At 36.1% G+C, this 22,160-nt stretch overlaps 1 long non-coding RNA gene across 1 annotated transcript in view; it reads right to left on the bottom strand.

Moving 5' to 3' along the window:
- LOC118197655 (uncharacterized) overlaps positions 1 to 20,984 on the bottom strand; it is a 60,414-nt gene extending 39,430 nt beyond the window's left edge. Inside the window, exon 1 of the long non-coding RNA XR_004759636.2 lies at positions 20,804 to 20,984. This is a non-coding gene — a long non-coding RNA (uncharacterized LOC118197655). The remainder of the gene's footprint in view (positions 1 to 20,803) is intronic.
- Between the last annotated feature and the right edge of the window lie 1,176 nt (positions 20,985 to 22,160).

Genomic DNA, 22,160 nt, shown 5'->3' with positions numbered 1-22,160 from the left:
TCAGGGACATTTCTGGTAAATAATAAAGCAAAGAATGCTAGTGTTTACATTAAGAGGAATCGAATTTTTGGCACACATCTTAACAACAGCTCTCGGTGAATTGTTAAAGAACTGCTGTTCCGTTTTCGGCAGAGCGCTGATCATTCGCTCAGTAAAGTGAATCGGTTCTGGAGCAGATTGTCCATCTCTAATTCACATGTGTGGGAATGTTAAGTATAACAAATAACTAAACTGATATAATTTAGGCTTCACTTTGTCAGTATGCAATAGAAGCAAGACAAAATTTAGTGAAACAACATTTTTAGTCAAGTATCTCCTGATACATCACCAACAGTGTATGACGGGCATTAGCTAAGTGTTATGATGATAGTAATGAATCTGAAGTTTTAAGGTTTTAAGGTACTGCAAACAAAAAACAAACTATGCCAAAAGATTACATTTAATGCTGTCCAAATCGAAAATAACTGATTTGTTATTTAGATAAGCTCAGGACCATCACTAGAGCAGCAAAATTTTTAGAATTTAGACAAGCACTGAGCATAAAAATCATAAAATCTTTAGAATTTATTCGCGTCACCATTTTTAGAATTTTGAAGTATTCTTGGCGGCAGAATTTAGGACCTTCAGAGACTGCACTGGGACGCAAAATGTTAGGGTCGCTCCTGAATAAACTTCAAGTTATGTAGGAATTTATTTATTCGGGACTCGGAATAAGCCTTGAACATGTATAAGAAATAAGGTAGTGTAATAGATAATTAAAGTAATATAACTCACATTTAACTTCAACAGTGTGTGACAGAAGCAAGACAAAATTTAGCGTCTTTAGTCGCCAATCTCATGATGCAACACCAACAGTGTATAGTAGAAGGTAGCTAAGCTCTATGATAATATCTGCAAATTTTGAAGGTTATCTGATATTGCAAAATTTTCCAGCAAAAAAAAAGCAAAATTTTCCAATTAATAGAATTTGTGATAAAGTGCGGAGAAGCAGTAATAAACGAAGATGATATAACCAAAGTTTTTCATTGGAATGACAATGCCCCAATCATTAATCAAGAGGTTAATGAAGCAAAGAAATTTTTTTAGTTTTTTCATTTTAAACTTTGATTGCCTTAACGTCACAAATGTTTTATTATTTCATAAAGCCCTATTTCATATTTTTAATTTTATAATTTCTACATGTCATCTTACTAGATTTAAACTGATGATCTAACATCCGGAAAAAATTGCAAATCTGGAGTCGCTAAAGTCACGATGAGTGTGTGTCATGATATTGTGTACTGTATAACTCCTTTTTATTCTAATTTTATGACAATTATATATCTTTTATCTTTCAGTCACTTTAAGAGAATATTTGAAAATCTGCAGGAATTCCTAAAAGGAATGGTTATTTTGTGATACATTAATTAGGACGCTATTTTCCATGCATAACTGTTTGGCTAAATATGTCACTTAAATTTCTCGAAAAGCTTACACGCAATTTGGGTAATTTTCCAACGTAATGAAAAGCATGATATACTTTAGAATTATGAGTATTTCATTATATCATTTGTTTTTCTTTTAAAAAATCAGCAGCTGATAATATATAAACAGATAAAATAATGATACATATATATATATATCTATTGAAAGTGTAATTTAAAAACGAAAAAGAAATTATTTAAAAAAGAAAAGCATATCGAGGGAAACATGCAAGTGTAAATATGATTCAAGCTATAAAGAAATGGTAATGTGTACTTAGACCAAACTTCTGAGCCTATTAGGCTACAGTAATTTAAGATTGCAATCATTTCCCAGAAATTTTAATTGACACTGAAAAAACTATTTAGATAAAAGATATTTTGTATTTTGATGCAATATTATTGTTCACTGCCTTACTTTACTGCATTACTTAAATTGCACCTAGTTTAAGTAAGGATTTTTTTTTATGTTAATAAACAATTTAAAAAAATATGTTCTAACTTAATAAATTTATTTGAAAGAATGAAAAGTCGCTCACCTCAAATTTTATTGAAAGCAGGTAGAAATCCTAAAAAGAAGAAATCTGATGCTGGCTAATATTCTCTACTGATTTCCAAATGCCAATCAATGTTGAGATGTGGGACAAAAGACTGTAAATATTATTAGTTACGAGTTTCTAATAAAAGCAAAATGGTCATTAACACTGAAGTACAAGTTCAGAAAAATTAATTGCACTGTAAAATATCTAGCCCCCAGAAACTGAGAAAATCCTTTTGTGCCAAATAAGTTTCTTGGAAATAATCTGCTTTGGCACAGTAATTTGAAGATAAAAGTGCCCTGTGCTAAAGGTCTGCAAGCATATATACATTCTCACTCAAGTTCATAACCTATCTTGTCACACTAATTAATGAATTAAAAATATAAGCTATAAAAAGAAAATATTTTTAAAATGAAAGAGCCTTTTGAAAATGAAGATTAAATTTTTTTCCCCACACAGTTCTTGTTTCATACAGTCTATTAGAGCAGCGTAAGTTAAAAATGTTCCACTTTTTTTTACCACCATCGTTAGTATAAAATTATGAAATAATAATAGAGTTCAAAAGTGAGGAACAAAGTTTTATTAAGAATACGAAGAGTAAATTTTTTTTAAAAATTTTCTTTTTCTTTTGGGAACTCTTCTGTTTTATTGGGACCGGATTCAGAAAGTATGTTTGTATGTATGTATGTCTTAATGTATGCATGCAATATGTACATAGAGATGCATGTGTACGCACAGACATATAAACATACACACTTATACATACATTTATATACATACATTTCTGAATCCGGTCCCGATAAAAGAGTACTTTTTTTTAAATACAGAATAACAAAATTTGAAGAAAAATGGGTCCAAAGAGATTATAACATTAATCAACATTTTAAATATACAAATGGACATTTGAAAACATATGCACAGGAGAGAAAGCAAAACACAGCATTTAGGCATGCAGATTGCATCACCAGCGCACCTTAAGGGTGAACTTGTAAGCGCATGCGTCAGCAGAAGCCAAGTTCTAAGCTAAACAGCAGATATTGTAATCCAACAGTCTCTCTTCCAATGTTTGACAGCTAAAAAATAAACATTCAATGCTTACAGTCATTCCAATTAATTTACAGCACTTAGAATCTTTCGGAGCAGTCAATGTTTTTGTCACTACATCAAGAGGCATTTCCTCTTTTGGCACATATTTAATGACTATTTCATTTCTCTCATAAATCTCACGTAAGAAGAGATGTCCAATATCTATATGTTTAGTGCATGAGTGGTAAAATGAGTTTTTCATAAGCATCTGTGTACCTTGTTTATTACAATATATAATGGTTGGATATTCAGCATTAATATTTAATTCTTTGAAAAAGCAACGTAAATAAACTGTTTCTTTAGAACTCTCTGAAAAGACTGATGCACTCTGCCTCAGTACTTTATAATGAAATGGTTTGTTGTTTTTGTGATTGGCACGTTATCGGATTTCCGGCGAGTCTCAACAGATTACCTGTATAGGATTTTCTAGTACAGTACAAAGTCCGTAATCTGGACTCGTCGGGACTTCAGCGATTCCTGATCAAGGGTTTTTCCCGATTATAGATCATCAATTTAAATCTGGTAAGATGGCATGCAGAAATTATAAAATTAAAAATATGAAACCGTAATTTATGAAATAAAGAGCAATTATGATCTAAAGGATATCAAAATTTACAAAAAAAAGCTTAATATTTATTTGTTTACTTTATTAAACATTTCTTTTGATGTAAGTTGTTTTGTTTTTTGTGCTAAACGCACATGCATAAAGCATACAAAAAAAAGTTTGTGGCTTTGAGGTCAGGATTACAGATCATTCCGGATAATGGACGGACTGTACCGAATTAAAATTGTACGGCCAATCAGCATCAGTATATTCAATAAGTGTTTTCTAGTCTTCTGAAAATTTAGACCATAATTTGTAGTTTCAAGTGTCCAAGAACATGTTTGCAGCCAACCAGAGTAAATTTGCAGGATTATTATTAAACTGACTCAGGTGACTGATAGCATATGTAATGCAGTACAAAGTCTTTAATCCAGAGTCGTCGGGACTTTGCCGATGCCGGATTATAGATAATCAGTTTAAATCTGGTAAGATGGCATGCAGAAATTATACAATTGAAAATATGAAACCGTAATTTATGAAATAAAGAGCAATTATGATCTAAAGGGTATCAAATTTTACAAAAAAAAAAAAAAAAAACTTAATATTTATTTGTTTACTTTATTAAACATTTTTTTCAATGTAAGTTGTTTCGTTTTTTGTGCTAAACGTGCATGTGTAAAGAATACAAAAAAAAAGTTTGTGGCTTTGAGGTCTGGATTACAGATCATCCCGGATAATGGACGTCCAGATTACAGACTTTGTACTGTTTTAAAATCGGACAGCCAATCGTCATCAGTATATTCAATAAGTGTTTTTTAGTCTTCTGAAAATTTAGACCATAATTTCTAGTTTCAAGTGTCCAAAAACATGTTTGCAGCCAACCAGTGTAAATTTGCAGGATTATTAAACTGACTCGGGTGACTGACAGTAAATGTAATGCAGTACAAAGTCTTTAATCTGGACTCGTCAAGACTTTGGCGATGCCAGATTAGGGGGTTTTCCCGATTATAGATCATCAATTTAAATCTGGTAACATGGCATGCAGAAATTATAAAATTAAAAATATGAAACCGTAATTTATGAAATGAAGAGCAATTATGATCTAAAGGGTATCAAAATTTACAAAAAAAAAAAAACTTAATATATATTTGTTTACTTTATTAAAAATTTCTTTAAATGCGCGCATGCGTAAAGCATACATTATGCATAGTCGAAATTAGAAAATTGCAACTAGAAAACTATTTCCTGTGTATTTGTGATATTTATAATGATGAGGAATTTGATTTAAATCATATCAAAGACGGAGTACATTGAGATGAAATACTACATTTAGTAAGGAATTATAAGCCGAATAAAATAAAAACATCTTCTCTGAAGATGAGGATAGTGCTGACAGATCAACTTCCAGTTAATAGCGCGCTGCGACGTTCCCCCCCTCCTTCCCCAGAGCAGTGCGAAATTGATAAACAGATTTCGGAATGGTTAGAGAAACAAAGGATATGCCTTTATCCATTTTTTGCAGCAATTCCACTTTTTGTTTGATGGACATCGAAAGATGCTTTTGCTTCATAGATCCTTTGGCAGCTCCAGAATTGGAAACTCTTTTTGACATAATCGAAAGTTCAAGCTTACTTTTCATAAAATTGCTCTAACAGTCTGCAAAAAATAATAAGCCGAATCCAATTATAAGATTAAGGAACAATGCAATCTGCAACATTAACTGAAATAGACAATTAGATAATTTTGGCCTAGCTTATACCATCTGTTATACATTAAATGCGCATGCATAAAGGTATTATGCGCATGCATAAAGGTATTTTGCGCATGCATAAAGGTATTATGCGCATGCATAAATGCTACGTATGCACAGAAAGTTTGTAGTTTTGAAGTCTGTATTATAGATCATTCCGGATAATGGACGTCCGGATTATAGATCATTCCGGATTATGGACGTCCGGATTAAAGACTTTGTACTGTATACGGTCTAGCAAATACAGAAAGTACATAAGTGAACCAGTTAGACAGTGGTTCATTTCTTCCATTTCACTTTCAGAAGGACACATTTCTTTACTTAATTTTACACTAGGAGCTAATGGAGCTGCCACTAGTTTTACATCCTTGCACTGTAAACGTTTATAAAATGTTAACATATTTCAGCTGAGATAAACTAGCAGAACTTATTATTTACATCTTGATTAAATTCAACTCCAAGACAATAATGAAGTCTGCCTTGACATGACATACTTTAGCAAGATCTTTAAGTTCAACATATAAATCACAGCTATTTATTGCTATCATTAAATGATCTACATATAAAATTAGAATTAACTCACCCTGAGATATTTTTATCTTGTAAACACACTGACCTGATTGTAATGGTTCTAATCCAAAATTTTACTGTTTTTGGTTAATCTTTGGATTATGGTAACTTGGCGATTTTTTGGCGACCAACCCTGCTACAGCAACCTGCTAATTTTTGTTTGGACGCCATTTTGTTTTCACGAAGTAAACTCAAAATTTTTTTCCAACAATCTGCTAGCCGAATTACACTTATGCTAGAACTTTTATGGAACAAAAGTGCTTAATCATGACGAAGATTAGGTGCAAAATTGGGAGAAAGTGCAGAATCACAAACTGCTTGCCGTGATTTTAAGAATTCCACTTACACGGTATCCATGTACACGTCGACCTATTTTCACTTAAAAAAACATCCCAGAATTGCACAAAAATGACATTTAACACACTCTTGACTTTATCCATGTGCACTGCTAAAGTCTTAGCTAGTAACCTTTATCACCTTACCAAACTGTCGCCAAACTACCTGTTACCATATTCCAAAGATTAGCCCAGTTTTTTAGTTAATTTTGCATACCATTGTCTTCCACTTTGTTTCAAACTATAGACAGACTTTTGCAAGACATAAACATTATCAGTATTATTCTGGTCTTCAAAATCTTTAGCTTGTTCCATGGAAATTTCTCCATTAACATAAGCCATTAATTACACAATTTAGTCGGCAGGTCTCATTCAGCCCTATATTCAATCACAATTCCTGCTCCAGGTTCCTGTCTAAATCCTTTGGCAACTAATCCAGCTCTTCTCTTTTGAAATGTTCCATCTGCATTATATTTCGTTCTAAAAATTCAGCGACACACTATTACCTTTTTGTGATCATTTTACTAATTTCCATGAACCATTTTTAACAAGTGTTTCATATGCACTTTGCCAGTCTTCAGTATACTTATTCTTAGGGTTATATTATACTTATTTCTTTAGGCTTTACTTCTTTTTTGGTATTTATATTAGCAGTACTCCTTTCTTGGTTTTTCTCGATTCCCAATCTTGATTTTCTTTGGCTGACCTCGCCACCTTTTAATCTCTATTTCAGGTATTGCTTCAGAACCTTTATTATCGGATGCCTCAGCCGATAATTCTGCCATATTCGAGAGGTCTTCTGTTACTTCATCTGCTGATATTTGCTCTACATTCAAAGGTTTTTCTTTCTCTTTACCAGGAATATTTTCAAGAAATAAAACTTCTAAATATTTATCATAATTAGTACAATTTTTAAATTCATTAATAAATCTAACATCTCGATTTATAACAACTTTTCTGGAATTTTTAATCCACAGCCTGTATGCTTTCAATACATTTGATTATCCTACAAAATTATTTTCTTCTGATCAAGGATCGAATTTCTCTTTAGACCTTTTATTAAGTAAGAAGCATTTATGTCTGAATACTTTGAAGTAAAATACAGTTGACTTGATTGGGGGGGGGGGAACCCACTCGTATGGTGTCTTGTTTATTCCGAGACTCCTAGTCGAGCAATCATTACCTACATAAATGGCACAATCCAAGGTTTCAGCACAAAAGGATTAGGGGAGACTACTTAAGAATTTAAAAAAAAAAAAAAAAAAAAAAAATCTGGCCATTTCAGTTAAAGTGAGATTCATGCATTCAGCTCTTAAGTTCTGTTGGGGAAGTCATGGGTAGCAAGAATTCTAGCTTAATCCCACATTTTTGAAGATATTTTCTTGGAGAAATTTCTCTCTGACACACTGCTACATTAGGCAACCAGGGTCACCACTCCCGGCCCGCAGAGACCACAGTGGTGGGAAACAATGAAAACTTGGAGATTTAACTGATTATTCAAATGTTACGCTGGAAGCCTGATGCCCAATCAAGGTCTTAACCCCACTTTGGCCTGTGGGTCATCAAAAAACCAGTCACAGTTAACTGCTGCCACCCTACAAGTTATATGAGCAGCCACTAGGTTAGTGACACATGATATATATATGTGGAGAACTCTTTATTATTATTATTATTATTTGTCCACTGGCCCAAGAGAGGGCACTACCAGCTTTCTCCCTCTTCTCCACTAGGGGAAAATTCAGACTGGTTACTCTGTTCCTGGCTGCCGTCGGTGAAGCACGCACTCACCTCTCTTCTGCTTCACTTTCATGATTTTTCACCTACATGGAGTTGCTAACTATAAAAATGCTTATCGTGCAAACTGTAATCAATGTGACTGTGCATCAGCGAACGTGTGTTAAAATATATATCTTTTTCTAGTGTTAAATAAAAAGTGTTAAAAATCATCGAGCTAAGCTATCATCGTTTTATCTGCAGCATCCCATAAATGGCATCCATAGACGAAAGCCATAAATGATGAACCGTCAAGTTAGTGAACACGTGCCTCCTGGAACCTGCTTGCATCGTCAATTTCTGTGCTCATAAAGTGCTGTGAAATGAAAATATTGTCTGTTAACACAAACGAATATCGTAATCCATAATTATTTTTGTGTTATTGTCAAAATAGTGTAAAAAACAGTTGTGTCTCCTTTACAATGTGCTTGTGAATGTGCCTCATGCAAAACGTCAAAGTGCTTAGAAGTGATTTACATATATATCCTACAACGTGGTTACATATCACAAAATAAGTTTTTCGGAATATTTTTCTATAAGTGAATTGCGTTATGCTGAATCTGCCGCTGACTGAGCAAATATTTCTCGTATAATTCAGAGGTAAGCCGCGCAAATTCTTAGTTAGTAGTATTTTAAAACTTATGCTTATATTCGGATAGCACACCTACCAAAAAGTGTTTTTCTCATTTGAATGCTCGCATTAACTTTATTTATTTCGCACTAGTATCGTATGTGAACTTATTAGTGACTGATTTTTGTGTATTTATCTATCTCACATTTGGCAATATATATGTTTTTGTGAATCATGGCTCCACCACAAACCGTCGCAGATTATCTTAATATCTCATGTGTTTCCGTCAAGCCTCCCCCATTTTGGAAGATCAATCCCAGTTTACGGTTTGCACAACTGGAGGCCCGATTTGATATCGCCAAAATCACTGTCGACTCCACGAAATTCAATCATGTGATATCTGAAATCGAATCCAATATTCTCAATAGCGTTTCTGATATCGTTTTGCACCCACCAGTGACTGGCAAATACGATGCACTAAAAACACACTTAATTGAATTGCATTCTGAAAGTGGAGTCAAAGATCCGTACACTTCTTCAGGAGCTAGAACTTGGCGATCAACGCGTTTCCCAATTACTTAGCCCTATGCGAAACCTCGCTAGAGAGACCTTTGGAGAACCCTTGTTGAAATCTCTATGGATATCCCGTCTCCCACAAAATACACAGAGTATTCTTGCTGCCTTAAGTGACGAGCTCCCAAAACTTGCAGTTGTAGCTGATAAAATTACAGATCTCACAACTCTCCCTGACATAAATAGTGCTGCTACGGCATCTACTCCCATTAAACAGCAAGTTGCAGAGCTGACGAAGCAAGTAAATGAACTTTCGCTAGCCATTAAAAACAGCCGTGAGCGTTCCTGTGAACGAAGAGACAATCATCATTCCCAACGCAACAGATAGCGTGGCGTAATAGATCCAACAGACACTATCGGCAGTATAAAGAACCGTGCAACAACATTTGTTTCTACCATACTAATTTTGGTTCCAATGCACAGAAGTGTGTCAGGCAGTGGGAAAACTAGATCGGCGATCGCTTGCCGGCCGACGTTGCGACCGCCACATTAATCGAATTTTTTTGGCCAATCCATCATCAAAACTCACCTTTTTAATTGACACCGGAGCCGATTTATCTGTCATTCCCAAGAGTTACAGTTCAGCACGCCAAAAACACAGCTGACTTAGTACTCTTTGCTGCTAATGGCACCAAAATAGCAACGCATTGCACCAAACTCTTGACCATCAATTTAGACTTACGTCGCTCATTTACTTGGCCTTTTGTCCTGGCAGACGCCAATCAACCCATCATAGATGTTGACTTTCTCACGAAGTTCAACTTACTTATAGATGTTAAAAACAACTGTTTAATTGATGGACAAACAAAACTATATTCTCGTGGTAGACTTTCCAATATGAACCCGCTCAGTACTAGCATTCATATTTTGATGGGTAACTCAAAATTTGACAAATTTCTTGCCGATTACTTCAGCTTGACAAATCCTTCGCAAACTTTTGAGAGGGCACCAATGTCAACAATTTTCCATCACAGTGAATCTAAAGGACCCCCTATTTTCTCAAAACCTAGAAGATTATCTCCAGAATTACTTCAAGCTGCACGTCAAGCGTTTGACTCCTATCAAAAGGCATCATTCAGGCTTCAAAAAGTCCTTGGGCAAGCCCCTTGCATATAGTTCGTAAGGCAAACGGCAAAAGGCAACCATGCGGGGATTATCATTGCTTAAACATGGTTACCATCCCGGATTGTTATCCCATACCCCATATTCAGCATTGCACTCAAATGTTTCCAGGAAAGAACATATTCTCAACTCTTGATTTAGCCTGTGCATATCATCAAATCCCTGTTAACTCTGCACACATTTCGAAAACGGCCGTCACTACCCATTTTGGTCTTTATGAATTTTTAGTTACGCCGTTTGGGTTACGTAATTCAGGCCAAACTTTCCAACATTTTATACATGAAGTTTTATTTGGATTGGATTTTTGCATCCCTTATTTTGACGACATCCTTACTGCATCGACTAGTGAAAGAAGAGCACATCCGTCATCTTCGTCAAGTGTTTGATCGTTTGAAAAAACATGGTTTGACCTTAAACCCTAACAAATGCGTACTCAGAAAACCATCTGTTTCCTTTTTAGGTTGCCTCATAACTGCTTCAGGTGTAAAACCCCTACCTGAAAAACAAAAGCAATTGCCGACTTCCCAAAACCTACGACTATTGTCGAGCTCAGACGTTTCTTAACCATGATAAACTTCTATCGCCACTTTTTACCAAAGGCAGCTGAAACCCAAGCTTCACTGAATGAACTCTTAAAAAGATTCACGTAAAAATGATAAATGCCCCATTCCCTGGAACTACGAACTGAATCAATCAGGCATTTGAAAAATGCAAACATGACCTTATTAATGCTGCAACCTCTCCTAACCAAAAGCTGAGTATTATGGTTGATGCTTCTGACATTTCCATCGTAGCTGTCTTAAACATTCGGCACTCTAATAACTACCAGCCGCTAGGATTTTTCTCACGTAAACTATCCCCACTAAGGGATATCTCTGTTATATGTGCTGTATCAAAAATACAGCACATATAACAGAGAGTTATTAGCTATTTATGCAGCTATAAAATATTTCAGGCATAATCTTGAAGGTAAACACTTCACTATATTTACTGATCACCGACCTCTAACTTATGCATTCACATCAAAATCAAATTCTGCTTCCCAGAGAGCAATTCGTCATTTAAATTACATAGCTCAGTTCAGCACAGATATTCAGCATATATCAGGTTCCAGCAATATTGTTGCAGATATTCTCTCGCGTATTCAAGGCATCGATGACAATGCACCACTGGATTTCACACTTATTGCCCACTCGCAAACCACCGATGAAGAGTTAAAATGTCTGAGTGAAGACTCAAACTGCTCATTGAAATTCCAGTCATTACAACTTACTCGGGATCTCCAACTATTGTGCAATACCTCTAACAACAGACTTCAACCTTTTGTACCACTTGACTTCAGAAACAAAATTTTTGACTGTTTCCACAACCTACAGCACCCAGGTATCCGAGCTTCCAAAAAGCTCATACAAGAAAGATTCGTTTGGCCATCCATGCTAAAGGACATTGCCAATTGGACTCGTTCCTGCCAACGTTCATCATGTGCCAACGTTCGAAAGTTACCTGGCACACACATAGATCTTTGGAAAAAATCGTGATGCCCTCCGAATGATTCAACCATGTTCATATAGATGTTGCTGGTCCTCCGCCACCATCTGACGGTTACCAATATCTACTCGCCTGCGTTGACATATTTACTCGTTGGCCTGAAGCTTTTCCCATTCAGGACATCTCTGCTGACTCTGTGGCTCGACAATTCATCTCCGATTGGAATGCACGATTTGGTGTACCATCCATTGTGACTACTGATCAAGGTCGACAATTCCAGTCCCATCTTTTCACTTCTCTGACATCTATGCTTGGAATACGCCGAATTCGCACTTCACCATACCATCCTTCCGCCAACGGCTTAGGGGAGCGTTTTCACAGCAACCTAAAAGCAGCTCTAAAGTGACATAATGACACATGCTAGACTACATCACTCCCTCTTGTGCTTCCTGGTTTATGTTCTTCCTTCAAGCAAGACCTCGCAGGTACATTCGCTGAACTTGTCTACGGCACAGCCCTTCGATTAGCATCTGAATTCTTTCAGCCATCCTCTGCTCTAGTCGATCCAGCATTCTTTTTCCAGATTTTCCGAGAGGCGATGAAGAAGCTGTCTCCGACTCCTACATCATGCCACAACAAATCCACCCCATTCATACACCATGCACTGAGCACTTGCACTCACGTGCTTGTGCGAAACGAAGCGGTAAAACCACTACTCACTCCTCCATATGATGGACCTTTCAAGGTTTGTGCACGTAACAATAAACATTTCACCATTCTCATGCGCGACAAGGAAACTGTTCTCGGAATAGACAAACTGAAGCCTGCCTTTCTCGAAGCTTCACACACTCAGGTTCAGCAATCCTCCTGCTTTCCCAGACCCAACTGTTTCTCCAGATGCTCCTCCTTTGTTCGACCTTACACTTCCTCCCAGTGCTCCACCAGTCTTCACACGATCGGGAAGACGTGTGTGCTTCAACACCAGATATTTGTGAACTGATTTTTTCATCGTACCTTCGGTACTCAGGGAAGGGGGGGAATACTGTGGAGAATTCTTTATTATTATTATTATTTGTCGACTGGCCCAAGAGAGGGCACTACCAGCTTTCTCCCTCTTCTCCACTAGGGGAAAATTTGGACTGGTTACTCTGTTCCTGGCTGCCATCGGTGAAGCACGCACTCACCTCTCTTCCGCTTCACTTCCATGATTCTTCACCTACGTGGACTTGCTAACTAGAAAAATGCTTATCGTGCAAACTGTAATCAATGTGACTGTGCATCAGTGAATGTGTGTTAAAATGTATATCTTTTTCTAGTGTTAAATAAAAAATGTTAAAAATCATCGAGCTAAGCTATCATCGTTTTATCTGCAGCAACCCAAAAATGGCATCCATAGACAAAAGCCATATACAGTCAAAAGTCATTAATTCGGACACCCATAATCCGGAATGATCTATAATCCGGACCTCAAAGCTAAAAACTTTCTGCGCATGCGCCGCGTTGGCACATGCGCACAGGCGTTTTACGCGTGTGCGTAATACCTTGACTACTGCGCATATGCGTGTTAACGACTTTTGACTGTATACGAGGGCCATCCAGGAAGTAGATTACGTTTCCGTCTGTGTCCGCTAGGGGCGGGGCTAGCGCGGCCATCTTGGGGTCAGAGCGTTGCGCAGCTCAGTCTGCATCTAGCCGTGCTAGTGAGAGGTTCGTGCTGTGCTCCGTTCAGATACTGTGACGGTTTGAAATGTCTGCGTTAATTGAAAATCCCGCGAGCTGCGAGGTGCGCTCAGTAATAAGGTTTCTGACTGCAAAAAACTGTAAACCGATAGAAATCTATCGGCAGCTTCGTGAAGTGTATGGGGACAACATTATCACTGAAGTTGGAGTGCGTCAGTGGGTCATAAGATTTCAAAATGGCCGAACCAATGTTCACGACGAAGATCGAAGTGGGAGACCCAGCATAGTGACCGCCGAATTTTTCGAAAAAGTCGATGCTAAAGTCCGTGAAAATCGAAATTTCACAATAACGGAACTTTCTTTGAGTTTTCCACAAATTTCGCGAAGTTTGTTGCACGAAATCATCAGCGAAAAGCTTGGTTACCACAAGTTTTGTGCAAGATGGATTCCAAAAATCTTGACAGAGGACCACAAAAATCAGCGAATGGCTGCAGCGTTGAACTTTTTGGACGCTTACCATAAGGATGGTGACTCTTTACTCGATCGCATCGTTACTGGTGACGAAACATGGGTGAAACATGTGAACTGTGAAACGAAATTGCAATCAATGCAGTGGGGGCACACAAGTTCTCCCCAAAAACCCAAGAAATGCATGCAAACAATGTCGGCAAGGAAGATGATGGCGACTGTTTTTTGGGACAGAAAAGGTGTAATTTTGGTGGACTTCCTGGAAAGAGGCACTACAATAAACTCTCAAAGGTATTGCCAAACTCTCCAAAAACTCAGAAGAGCAATTCAAAACAAGCGCAGAGGAATGTTGAGCTCTAAGATCTTGTTGATTCACGACAACGCCCGGCCCCACACGGCAAATGTCACTCGTAAAGTTCTTGAATCTTTTAAGTGGGAATTGTTTCCTCATCCGCCGTACAGTCCCGACCTGGCACCGAGCGACTTCCACCTATTCCCAGCAATGAAGAAGTGGCTGGCTATGCAGCGTTTTGATGACGACGCACAGCTGCAAGAAGAGGTAACGAAGTGGTTGAAGGCGCAGGCGGCCGAATTTTTCGACGAAGGAATTTCCAAGCTCGTACATCGCTACGATAAATGCCTTAATTTGTATGGTGACTATGTAGAAAAGTAGTATTTGAGTGTGGCTTTCATCTGTATATAATAAAATTTGTTTCCTATACTTTGTTTATTTTTTTATTCCAAAACGTAATCTACTTTCTGGATAGCCCTCGTATATATATATCATGCATCACTAACCTACATGATATATACAAAAATGACATATGTATAAAAATAGCAAAATCACCGTGGCCAAGACTGCCTAGGTAAAGATTCTATCCAACTGCTTTGCAGGTTTTTCTGCATCAACCTCAACGTTAGCTGCTTTTAGCTACTTTTTTTGGGAAAAAAATGGACATCAACCTTTCCCAGGATCTAGAAAAGAATTGCAGAATGTTTCATGATGATAGCTATACTAGTGACCGAGTTAATCGCGAACAAACTTTCTTCTTTTTATATATAGATTTTAGAATTATGTTAATTTTACATTTAGAAAGTATTTAAGGAACTATAAAAATTTATTTTGTATTTATAAAATATACCTATACATTACAGCAGATGAGCCAATCAAGTAGACCTCTAAGATATCTTTGAATGTTCCCCCCCCCTCCCAAAAGGCAAAATAACAAAATAATTTTAAAATGGTGGAAATAAAATTTTTCTTCAGAAATAAACATAAAATTTAAATTTATTTCCCTATAACTTATTTTCATATATATTTTTAGTCATTTATACATCAATAGGGACAGCAAATGCACTGACTGCCTCAAGCGGTAGACCGTTTCTGGCTGCAAAAGATTACCTACATCACTGAATACTCATTTTCAGAAATTTGATGTTGGGGGTCGCCGACAAAGGGTCAACAAGCATTTTATTTGAAACTCAAATAAAAAATTAATATTGCCAAATCATCATTATATGCACCAAAGATGGCAAACTAAAAAGTAATTCTTCAAGATACCCCTATGCAAAATGGATTAAGGCTTATTTCTACGGCAACAGACAGCTGCAGGCTAGCAGGTGAAAGCTTTTCTCCTGACAGACAGTACACATGTGTCAGGAGTGGCCAAGTTTTAAGCTACACGGCACATATTATAATCCAACAAAATTCAATTTAAACAGGTGTCATAAAATTACAAATATCATTCTATATTACAGAAAAAATTTCAGTTTTTGAATGTAACTTAATGCCACATAGTTCGTGCTGTGAGTGAGAGGTTCGTGCTGTGCTCCGTTCAGATACTGTGACGGTTTGAAATGTCTGCGTTAATTGAAAATCCCGCGAGCTGCGAGGTGCGCTCAGTAATAAGGTTTCTGACTGCAAAAAACTGTAAACCGATAGAAATCTATCGGCAGCTTCGTGAAGTGTATGGGGACAACATTATCACTGAAGTTGGAGTGCGTCAGTGGGTCATAAGATTTCAAAATGGCCGAACCAATGTTCACGACGAAGATCGAAGTGGGAGACCCAGCATAGTGACCGCCGAATTTTTCGAAAAAGTCGATGCTAAAGTCCGTGAAAATCGAAATTTCACAATAACGGAACTTTCTTTGAGTTTTCCACAAATTTCGCGAAGTTTGTTGCACGAAATCATCAGCGAAAAGCTTGGTTACCACAAGTTTTGTGCAAGATGGATTCCAAAAATCTTGACAGAGGACCACAAAAATCAGCGAATGGCTGCAGCGTTGAACTTTTTGGACGCTTACCATAAGGATGGTGACTCTTTACTCGATCGCATCGTTACTGGTGACGAAACATGGGTGAAACATGTGAACTGTGAAACGAAATTGCAATCAATGCAGTGGGGGCACACAAGTTCTCCCCAAAAACCCAAGAAATGCATGCAAACAATGTCGGCAAGGAAGATGATGGCGACTGTTTTTTGGGACAGAAAAGGTGTAATTTTGGTGGACTTCCTGGAAAGAGGCACTACAATAAACTCTCAAAGGTATTGCCAAACTCTCCAAAAACTCAGAAGAGCAATTCAAAACAAGCGCAGAGGAATGTTGAGCTCTAAGATCTTGTTGATTCACGACAACGCCCGGCCCCACACGGCAAATGTCACTCGTAAAGTTCTTGAATCTTTTAAGTGGGAATTGTTTCCTCATCCGCCGTACAGTCCCGACCTGGCACCGAGCGACTTCCACCTATTCCCAGCAATGAAGAAGTGGCTGGCTATGCAGCGTTTTGATGACGACGCACAGCTGCAAGAAGAGGTAACGAAGTGGTTGAAGGCGCAGGCGGCCGAATTTTTCGACGAAGGAATTTCCAAGCTCGTACATCGCTACGATAAATGCCTTAATTTGTATGGTGACTATGTAGAAAAGTAGTATTTGAGTGTGGCTTTCATCTGTATATAATAAAATTTGTTTCCTATACTTTGTTTATTTTTTTATTCCAAAACGTAATCTACTTTCTGGATAGCCCTCGTATATATATATCATGCATCACTAACCTACATGATATATACAAAAATGACATATGTATAAAAATAGCAAAATCACCGTGGCCAAGACTGCCTAGGTAAAGATTCTATCCAACTGCTTTGCAGGTTTTTCTGCATCAACCTCAACGTTAGCTGCTTTTAGCTACTTTTTTTGGGAAAAAAATGGACATCAACCTTTCCCAGGATCTAGAAAAGAATTGCAGAATGTTTCATGATGATAGCTATACTAGTGACCGAGTTAATCGCGAACAAACTTTCTTCTTTTTATATATAGATTTTAGAATTATGTTAATTTTACATTTAGAAAGTATTTAAGGAACTATAAAAATTTATTTTGTATTTATAAAATATACCTATACATTACAGCAGATGAGCCAATCAAGTAGACCTCTAAGATATCTTTGAATGTTCCCCCCCCCCCTCCCAAAAGGCAAAATAACAAAATAATTTTAAAATGGTGGAAATAAAATTTTTCTTCAGAAATAAACATAAAATTTAAATTTATTTCCCTATAACTTATTTTCATATATATTTTTAGTCATTTATACATCAATAGGGACAGCAAATGCACTGACTGCCTCAAGCGGTAGACCGTTTCTGGCTGCAAAAGATTACCTACATCACTGAATACTCATTTTCAGAAATTTGATGTTGGGGGTCGCCGACAAAGGGTCAACAAGCATTTTATTTGAAACTCAAATAAAAAATTAATATTGCCAAATCATCATTATATGCACCAAAGATGGCAAACTAAAAAGTAATTCTTCAAGATACCCCTATGCAAAATGGATTAAGGCTTATTTCTACGGCAACAGACAGCTGCAGGCTAGCAGGTGAAAGCTTTTCTCCTGACAGACAGTACACATGTGTCAGGAGTGGCCAAGTTTTAAGCTACACGGCACATATTATAATCCAACAAAATTCAATTTAAACAGGTGTCATAAAATTACAAATATCATTCTATATTACAGAAAAAATTTCAGTTTTTGAATGTAACTTAATGCCACATAAATTCTATTAAATATGAGTCTAAATGGTGGCCAGCAGTACTCTGCTGGTATTTATTTTGTCATTTAGCACTACCCCCAATTGTTTCAGAGTTTGGAAAACATGCCTCCCAGTTTTTGGGTTGTACAGAATTATAACTCTAATTCACAGTTAAATGTTGATAGCTAGCATTTCTTAATTCCTCTTTCTTGGATCCTTTCCAGAAATCTTAAAATATAATGCTGCCATTTGCTATGTTTTCCTGAATAGCAATCATCAATGTTTTAACACAGCAATTAGAAAACCTTCTTTGGCTTTGCGGCATAAACCCTCGAATAGGGTTGTATGATTGATTTCTGAAATTAGCAAATTTTAGTTGATGTCAATTCCTGACATCACAGAGGGATAAAACGAATGGCAATGAGGAAAGAGAGATGTCAGCTATCAAACCATGTTTTGCTTCTCAATCCTTTTTCTTCACAGCAAGAAAGTGCATAATAACGTTAAATAGGAGCTTTGTTTGAGTCAAAAGTTAACTTCATCAGATGATTTTGAGAACAAAGTCTCTTGCTATGAATTGTTACTTTGTCCTGAAACAATCTTATGACATCCTTTTCATCATTAGACAGTAACCAAATTGTGCAATCCATCTAACTCAATCAATGTGTATTTATTATAAGTGATAATAACAAAAATGTGGTTTACACACTTGTTAAAATTATTTGAGAGTATGAACGATCACTTTTCCCCCCGCTCATCAACAAAAAAGAAAGGCAAAGGAAAAATAGGTTGCTATAAATTAAGAAGTTAGCCAAATGAATTATTCTTGGCGCAAACTGAAAAATATTCGACAAGGTAAATTTTTTAATTTCTCACTAAAAATTAAAAAATTTAATATCTAGGCATAATTTGAGTCAGAGAATCAAAATATAGGAAAAAATTGGTATGTTATTTCAGAAAGTCTAATTTTATGTCAAAATACCTATGTTAGCACAATGCTATACATAAATCTAATACATATTCTAGGTCATGCTTTCGAGACATTAAAAACATAATTTGAATTTCATCAATCGGCCCAGTAAATCAGAAGATATAGAACTGTCCCGTTGTTTTTTTGCACAGTGTACCTTCATTCAGTAGGCTTTTATCAGGGAAACTTGTGTATCAAATATAATAAAAATCAGAAGATAAAAATTTATTTTGGGAAGCACTTCCACAGAGAACCCGGTAAATATAAACATCGCCAACTTTGGCGATAATAGTTCAAACCTGGTAACATATCAGATTCATCGTATTCGCTTGTTTGAAGGTTGCAACCATTCCTCTTGCGTTCATTTTATTGAATTATCACTGTCGTTGTTCGCATTTGAAGATTTATATTCTTCTTTTCTTATTTATTATTATTTTTTCTGATTTTCACGTTATTTTTCTGAATTTTTTAACAACGAATGGATAGAAATATTTTCGTTAGAATTAAAGAAGTTTTCGTCGATAGATGCCGGTTCACGGCTCCAATTTTTATGGTGTAAAATTTTAACAAGATACTATATTGTTAATGCTTTTCTAACAATAACCTTTCCGAGGATGGCAGATGTGACATAAATAGCTGATTAAATTGAAATAAAAAATATTGATTATCCAAGATGACAAGAGTAGTTTGATGCATCCCCATGGTCATCAAAATTAGCAAACCACTGCTGGTGTAAGGAATACAGTTCAAATTAGTCTTGAAAAATAATAAAATGTATAAAGTTCTAGTTTTGTTAACAATGCTACTGAAGAAAATTAGATTACTGTTGAAGGTTATTTGTATTATGAAAAATACAGCTTTATTTTCGTATATCACGTTTAACCGGTTAGTTTTACATCTACATGCTTATTATCTGTGAATTTTTACTACCATATGCTTAATATTTTGTTTTGTCTGCTAATTTGAATTTACATGCACTATATATAAATCACGTTTACGGCTCGGCTTATCTCTTGGCGAGTAAAAATTGCAACGGCGCCAACGGGTTCTTTCCCGAAGCGCCAACGGGTTCTCTGCGGATGAAAACCCTTTATTTTGTACTACCACTGCTATGTATCCAAATGCACTGCTAATTGTTTACTGGTTGATTTCTAAAAGTTATCATGGACCATATAGCCGTATCTTGAAATAAAGTGCTGATAGCATAAGTGAAAATTTAATAATTAATGCATTAGCAATACCTCTAAGATGGTATTTAAATAACTTAATGCCTGCTTTCCATAAACCACGCAAATTAAGTGTATCCGGTGGAATCAGTTTCCAGTTTATACCTCATATGTTAAGAAATTTGCTATGTCATAGTTAGAATTAAGGGCTAAGCTATGCAATTTTCTCAATTCTTATTTTGCACCAAACATATTAGTACCATTATCTGACATTATGGTATTACATTTTCCACGTCCAGCAATAAATTTTCTAATCATAGGAAGTACTTTTAATAGTATTATCTGCAGTTTAATCAGCTACTACTTCTAAATGTATTTATTATCTAAACAATAAATATAGGAACATACACTTCTACATAACAATCATTTCTCTTATTTTTATACTTAATGAGGAATGGACCGAAAAAACCAAGTACACAAGTATTAAATAGAAACCTTGCGTTAACTGTTTCAACAAGTAAATTTTCCATAAATTGTTCACATACCTTAAAACATGTTAAGCTTAAACTCACAGCAGACGTACAACCTTACACATTCACGTACAACCTTTCGAGTTGTATCTCCACCACTAATAACCCAAAATTTACAATAAAACCAAAGAAAACGAAAGTTACCTTCTAGTTCTTCGGATACAACGTCCGGGAGCTTATGCAAGAAAATTTCCTCGATGAAGGAAAAAGACATTCTTTATTTCTTTCTAATTTTTAATTATAAAAAAATATATACATAAATTAGAAACGGAACAAATTAACGTTTCACGTGTTTTGTTATTCTGACAACTTACGATCAGTTCAATTCAGTTCACTGGTCGTCTGTTTCAATTCCGAAATCACTTCATTTCAAAAGCGAATGGCTGCAACAGTAGCTCTTAGGAAATTATTAAATATGTTCTAAAAGAACTACGGAAATCTCTTAAACTCTGAATAACCATTTTTAGAAAATTTGATATTTTATTACATTTTTTGTTTAGTTATGAAATGCTCACTTAAAACTGCTGCATATGTTACTTTGTAGAACATCTGGCTTAGCATGTTGAATCTCAGTTTCGCATAAAAAATATTCAGGGCAATAAAACAAAACTCATCGTTTCAAATTTCGTGTTCCAATACTCCACAATACCACGCACAATCAACATTATTCCAATCTTTCCATCGAAAATCTTTGGCTACTTAAGAATCCATGAGTTAAAAAGGTCCCAGGAATCGAATGCATAAAAAATATAATAAAGGGGATCCCAACCGACTTGATATAAAAAGCGTCGAAAATATTCAGCATTATTCTAAAATATTTCTCTGATATCTGGAAGACGGCAATTATAACACTAGACCTGAAGCCCAATAAGGCACCTAATTCTGTACAGCCTCCTCCCTTTATTAACTAAAATCTTGGAAATGATACCTCTTAGAAGAATGAAAGACTACTTGGATCAAAATAATGTACCAATCCCGCATAATTTTGCTCTCAGACAGCAATTATAAATTACCAATTATAAATTCCATTATAAATTAATTATAAATTACCATTATAAATTCAGAAATAATTTCTGAAGGCTTTCAAAAGAAACAAGGCATTTTTTTTTTTCAGAACACTGCCAAAGTTTTCTATATCATTTGGGCGAGCACACACATATACAGAATATACGGTTTAGGTTATGTCAGAAAAATAATTAAATCTTACCCGACAGGTAGACTCGTTGTCAATCGCGTTTCTGGCACAAATTTGACTTGAAGAGCTATTTTACGCTTCGTTCCACAAGGGCCCCTCCTGGAACCGACTTTATTTAATATATACATAACGACAATCGACAGTCACTAAATATCACTCTCGCAAAGTATACAAAAAAATCCTGGCAAAATATACATTTCTGTTTCCCACCCCAGTTGGGACAATTTTTTCCCACCCCAGTTGGGGCAATTTTTTTCCACCCCAGTTGGGGCAATTTTTTCCCACCCCAGTTCGGGCAATTTTTTC

The sequence above is a fragment of the Stegodyphus dumicola genome, chromosome 7 (genome assembly GCF_044657685.1).
Source record: "Stegodyphus dumicola isolate Sdum_Otavi_A_Nest chromosome 7, ASM4465768v1".
NCBI classification, from domain to species: Eukaryota; Metazoa; Arthropoda; class Arachnida; order Araneae; family Eresidae; genus Stegodyphus; species Stegodyphus dumicola.
The sequence above is the reverse complement of the archived record's forward strand: the minus strand, read 5'-3'. Positions and strand labels throughout refer to the sequence as shown.